Below are 6,000 nucleotides of genomic sequence, written 5' to 3'. Positions count from 1 at the left end.
AATGAGCACTCAGACTCCTGGGAAGAAGAGATATTTTCTCACATTTATTGATGATCATTTAAGATATACAGTTGTCCATCTGCTTCACAGCAAGAAAGAAGTTCCAGAGAAACTTGAAGTATATATAGCTGAGGTATATAATAAATTTGGGAGAATGCCAAAGATTCTACGTGCAGATAATGGGACTGAATACACAAGTAATAAGACACAGAGCATTTTAAAGAAAAATGGAATCCTATTTCAGACCACTGTACCGTACAATCCTGAGCAAAATGGTGTCGCGGAAAGAAGGAACCGAACGTGGAAGTGGAAGTGGAAGAAGTATGTTGTTTGATACAAATCTGCCCACAGCATATTGGGGTGAAGCAATCATGACAGCTTGCTATCTTCTGAACAGACTACCAGGTAAAGCTACAGAGAAAACTCCGTTTGAGCAATGGAACAGCAGAAAGCCAAAACTACATCATATAAGAATATTCGGAAGTAAAGCGCTTGTACATATTCCCAAAGAAAGGCGAACTAAGTGGGAATCTCATGCTAAGGAAGGGATCCTGGTAGGCTACAGTGAAACCCAGAAAGGTTATAGGATTCTACACCCAGAAACAAACAAGGTCACAATAAGTAGAGATGTAGTGATTGATGAGAACTTTGTGTCCCCCAAGTTTTGTGACATCACGCCAGTAGTCCAGCTGAAGTCACAATTACAAGACAATAACAAGGAGGATGTAGAGGTCTGGCTGGATTCTTCAACCACTGAAGGAACAACAGAAAAATCAGGTGAATCTAAAATCAGGAGATCTTCAAGATCAAACAGAGGCGTACCAGCTAAACGTCTATCCTACATAATCAAGACACTACCTGAATCAGAGCCGCAGTCATGGGATGAAATGCAAGAACTACCTGTCCATGAAAGAACAGTGGATCAATGGTGCTAATGAAATCAAATCGCTTCATCAACTTCAAACTTGGAAACTCACCAAGCTGCCACAGGGCAAAAAGGCAATCAAGTGCAAGTGGGTCTTCAAAACCAAATATGACTCTGAAGGTAAAGTCCACAGATTTAATGCAAGGTTGGTGGCAAAAGGATATTCTCAAAAGTATGGCGAAGATTACGATGCTACGTTTGCTCCAGTCGCTAAACAGACCACGTTCAGAGCTTTGTTAGCTGTAGCTGCTGTACAAAAGATGAATGTCAGACATTTGGATATAAAAACTGCCTTTTTAAATGGTGACATTGAGGAGGACTAAGGCCGGTTTCACACTAGCGCTTTTTCAGCGCGCGCACGGCCGGGGGTAGCTCCGCCCCCGATCCGGCTCTCTGCCCGGCGTGCCCGCCCCTTCCTTGTAGCGCCGCCTCCTAGCGGACAGCGGCGCCTGCGATCGGCGCACCCTATCTTTAGCATAGGGTGCGCCGATCGTGCGCAGGCCGTGCGCTAGTTGCGCTTTGACCTGCGCTGCGCACTTTTGACGGTGCGCCGTGCGCGCCAAAATCAAACTTTTCGGATTTTGGCGCGCACGGCGCACCGTCAAAAGTGCGCAGCGCAGGTCAAAGCGCAACTAGCGCACGGCCTGCGCACGATCGGCGCACCCTATGCTAAAGATAGGGTGCGCCGATCGCAGGCGCCGCTGTCCGCTAGGAGGCGGCGCTACAAGGAAGGGGCGGGCACGCCGGGCAGAGAGCCGGCTCGGGGGCGGAGCTACCCCCGGCCGTGCGCGCGCTGAAAAAGCGCTAGTGTGAAACCGGCCTTATACATGACTCAACCTGAAGGTTATGTAAAAGGGGGTGAAGAGAATCTTGTTTGCAAACTACAAAAATCCCTTTATGGTCTTAAGCAATCAGCAAGAGCATGAAATACCAAGATGAATAAGGTCTTGTTGGAAGAAGGTTTTAAAAGAGGTCAAGCGGATCCATGCTTATACACAAAATATACAGATGGAAAGTGGATGTATATTCTCTTATATGTGGACGATGTGATTGTAGTTCATCAGGAAGACGCAGAAATTGGAAAAATGGCTGAAATTCTGAACCAGCATTTTGAAACGAAAGACCTTGGAAATGTGACATTATGACAAAGCCATTGCCACGAGCCAGGTTCCAAGAATTGAGGACCACACTGGGACTAAGAGGATAAGTAATTGTTGAGTGGGGGGTGTTGGAATAATGCATATTGATCTGTATGTATTGCAACAACTACTACTGTACTGTTTTATATATTGTGCATATTGTGAGATTGTTAACAAAGTTCAGTGACAAAAAAAACCAAAAAAAAACCAGACAGGATTCCCCCTCCTTTTCCCTTCTTGTTGTTGTAATGCTCCCATGCTGCAAGCCACAGCAGATACCAGACTGATCACATTTCATGCTGTAAGCTGTTCAACCTGGATATGAATAAATCTACATTCTGTGTTGCTGACTCTGGATGTTACGCTGATTAATCTGCTGCTAACAATACAATATAATATGTATACAAAATTGAATGTATGTGTGTATCACCAACCAATCGCGAAGCATCTTTCATTTCTCCAGAGCTGTTTAAAAGAAGCTGATCTGTGATTGGTTGCGATGAGCAACAGTTTTCCCACTTGACAACACCTCAGCAGACACTGACATGGTTGGAGAAATCTAGCATCACCGGGAACATAAGCTCCCAGCCATTGTCTGTCCCCAGAAAGGAGCACAGAGCACATGACAGAAATAAGTCACCCCCTCACATACCCATATACACATCACACGTCTTCCATCCTATAGGCACATCTTCCCTCTTAAAGGGATATCCGGTATAGAAGTTAGGACCGTTCCACTCAGCTCTGTGGTTCTGACACCAGGCCTCTATTAAAGGCATCCCCTGTATGGAAGTTAGGATGTTCCACTCAGCTCTGTGGTTCTGACCACAGGGTCTCTTAAAGGGATCATTGGTATGGAAGTTAGGGCAATTCCACTAAGCGCTCTGGTTATGACCACAGGCCCCTCTTAAAGGGATCCCCGGTACGGAAGTGAGGGCAAATCCCTCAGCGCTCTGATTCTGACCCCAGGCTTCTATTAAAGGGATCTCTGGTATGGAAGTGAGGGCAAATCCATCCAGTGCTTTGGTTCTAACCCCAGGCCTCTCTTAAAGGGATCCCAAGTATGGAAGTTAGGGCAATTCCACTCAGTGTTCTGGTTATGACCCCCAGGCTCTCTTAAAGGGATCCCCAGTATAGAAGTCGGGGCAATTGCCTTCAAATGCTCTGGTACTGACCCCAGGCTCTCTTAAAGGGATCTCCTGTATGGAAGTTAGGGCAAATCCCTCAGCGCTCTGAATCTGACCCCAGGATTCTATTAAAAGGATCATTGGTATGAAAGTCAGGGCAAATCCATTCAGCGGCTCTGGTTCTGATCCCAGGCTCTCTTAAAGGGATCCCCAGTATGTAAGTTAGGGCTATTCCACTCAGCGCCCTGGTTCTGAGCCCAGGCCCCTCTTAAAGGGATCCCCGGTATGGAAGTGAGGGCAAATCCACTCTGCGCTTTGGTTCTGAGCCCAGGCCCCTCTTAAAGGGATCTCCGGTATGGAAGTTAGGGCCATTCCACTCAGCGCTCTGGTTCTGACCCCAGGCTGACGGGATGATGTGGGATATTAGGGGGAGTAGTCCGGTAGCTCTGGCTAACGGGATGATGTGGGATATTAGGGATAGTAGTCTGGCGGCTGTGACGGGATGATGTGGGATATTAGTGGTAGTTGTCTGATGGCTATGGCTGACGGGATGATGTGGGATATTAGGGGTAGTAGTCCGGTGGCTTTGATGGGATGATGTAGGATACTAGTAGTCCGGTGGCTCTGGCTGATGGGGCGATGTGGGATATTAGGGGTAGTAGTCCGGTAGCGCTGGCTGACAGGATGATTTAGGATATTATAGTGAATGTGGCTATGAGGGGTTGGGGGGGGCTCTACACTCAGCTTTATATATATATATATAATATATATATATATATATATATATAATCTTTATAATTTGTTGTATCTAACCGCAGTTAGTTACTATGCTCGGGCAGCGATATTAAAATGACCGCGACGTCATCAAAGGTCATTGCCACAATGCATCACTGGGAATGGGACCTGCCGTAGCATCGCGGAGGCCTGGGGATGCTGCAAGGGACGTTGAAAGGTGAGACGGGAATGTGAGTGGATGTTCAGACTACAGTCCCTTTTTCCGGATGGGATGAATGAATACATGTCATATGCCTGTTTTATATGATCAATTTCCTGGTTGGCGGAACGTGCTCTCTGGTGGGTGGGGGGTTCTATATGTCTGGTATATTGGAGTATGCCTGTATGGCATAGTCCACATTGTTTGGTGGAATTGATTTATTGTACAGTAATTTTATTACTGATTTATTCTTTTAGTTTCATTTGTGCCCAAAGTGCATGTTTGAAGCTGTGCCATAATATGATTCATTTCTCTCCAGGATGTGGGGGGGGTTTTAATATTTGGCCCGGTACCTATCCTGGAATTGGGGTACTTTTGCGGGACGTTATCATTAATACTAAGTGTGTTTGTCCTGCTAGCTTTTTTAATATCTTTGGGCAATCATAGTGGTAACAGATAGGTTGTTCATGTCATCAGAATGCGCCTGGTTTTGGCGCTTATATTGAGGACTTTTTAAGCGTCTTTATGCTCCTTGGTTACAGCTTAATGTGGATATGATGTCATGCGGCCAGGAGTGGTAGTTTATGCTATCCGAACGCGCCGTGTTTGGTGCGCGCATGGGTTACCCGGTAAGCGTCTTTATGCTCCATGGCTACAGCCTGATGCGGATGTGACATCACGCGACCGGAAGTTCCGGCGCCATTTTGGATGCACTCCATTGTGGAGCGCATGTTAATGGCTCCCCACTGCTTTGTCTATCTAATACAGTTCCGGATGATCGGGTACATGTCTACAGCCCGAGGCGGATGTGATATTACGCAACCGGATGTTCCGGCGCCATCTTGGATGCGCTCCATTGTGGAGTGCACGCTAACAACTCCTCGCCGCTTTATATATCTAACACAGCGGTGGAACTTCGGATGATCAGGTACACGTTTGTTTTGGATTGCACACCTGGGCTCTAATCGCCTATGCCTTTCCATTGATAGGGCCACCAGATAGTGGGTGGCGTTCGGTTCAATTAAGGTGGTTATTTAAATCCTCTCTCCTTGACCCCCTGGTGCCACCATCATCGTGGTATCAGGCATGAAGCACCAACAATATCAGTGAAAGCATCGGTTATACCTCCTGATGAACCGCCACAGCGGGGAAACGCGTTGAGGGTTCTCCATAGACACGATAAGTGACCATTCATTATCTATTCAGTGTATCTGACTGCTTCTATCCCCTCGAGTGGGATTAGCTGTTGATCTTGCCTTTTGAGGATATTTTAGGTTACACGATATCATGATATGGTTAATATGTATTTTTATCGTTATATTTTTGGTATTTGTGTCTGGTCTGCACTAGTCCTAGAGCATTCTGATTTTTTTCATCTCTGTACTATTTGAAAATTGTTTTCCCTTCTGTGATATCAGGGATTACTAGGAAAGCGAGGGATAGTCCTCGTTGAGTGGGGGCGCCAATATCGTACTATTAGGGTGCCAACCTCCACGGTCAGGAAGGTATCAGCTAGGCCTTAGCATAGAGCTGTGCAGCACTTTAGACTAGGTCTCTTTCTATTTTTGGCATTTGCCACTTTTTCACTGGGATGGTGTTTTTTAACAATTATTGTAATAAATTATATGTTTTTTTAAGGGGATTTGCATGTTCACACACACGAAAGGTGAGTATAACCCGATTTTTTTTTTATTTTTAACATTAGATCTTTTTACTGCTGATGCTGCATAGGCAGCCTCAATAGTAAAAAGTTGGTCACACTAGTTAAACACTATGTTTGACGAGTGTGACCAACCTGTCAATCAGTTCTCCAAGCGATGCTAGAGATCGCTTGGAAAACGCTAGCATTCTGCAAGCTAATTACTCTTGCAAATC

Source organism: Dendrobates tinctorius, unplaced genomic scaffold (assembly GCF_039654945.1).
Source record: "Dendrobates tinctorius isolate UK_male_01 unplaced genomic scaffold, ASM3965494v1 ptg000120l, whole genome shotgun sequence".
Taxonomy (NCBI): Eukaryota; Metazoa; Chordata; class Amphibia; order Anura; family Dendrobatidae; genus Dendrobates; species Dendrobates tinctorius.
The sequence above is the reverse complement of the archived record's forward strand: the minus strand, read 5'-3'. Positions refer to the sequence as shown.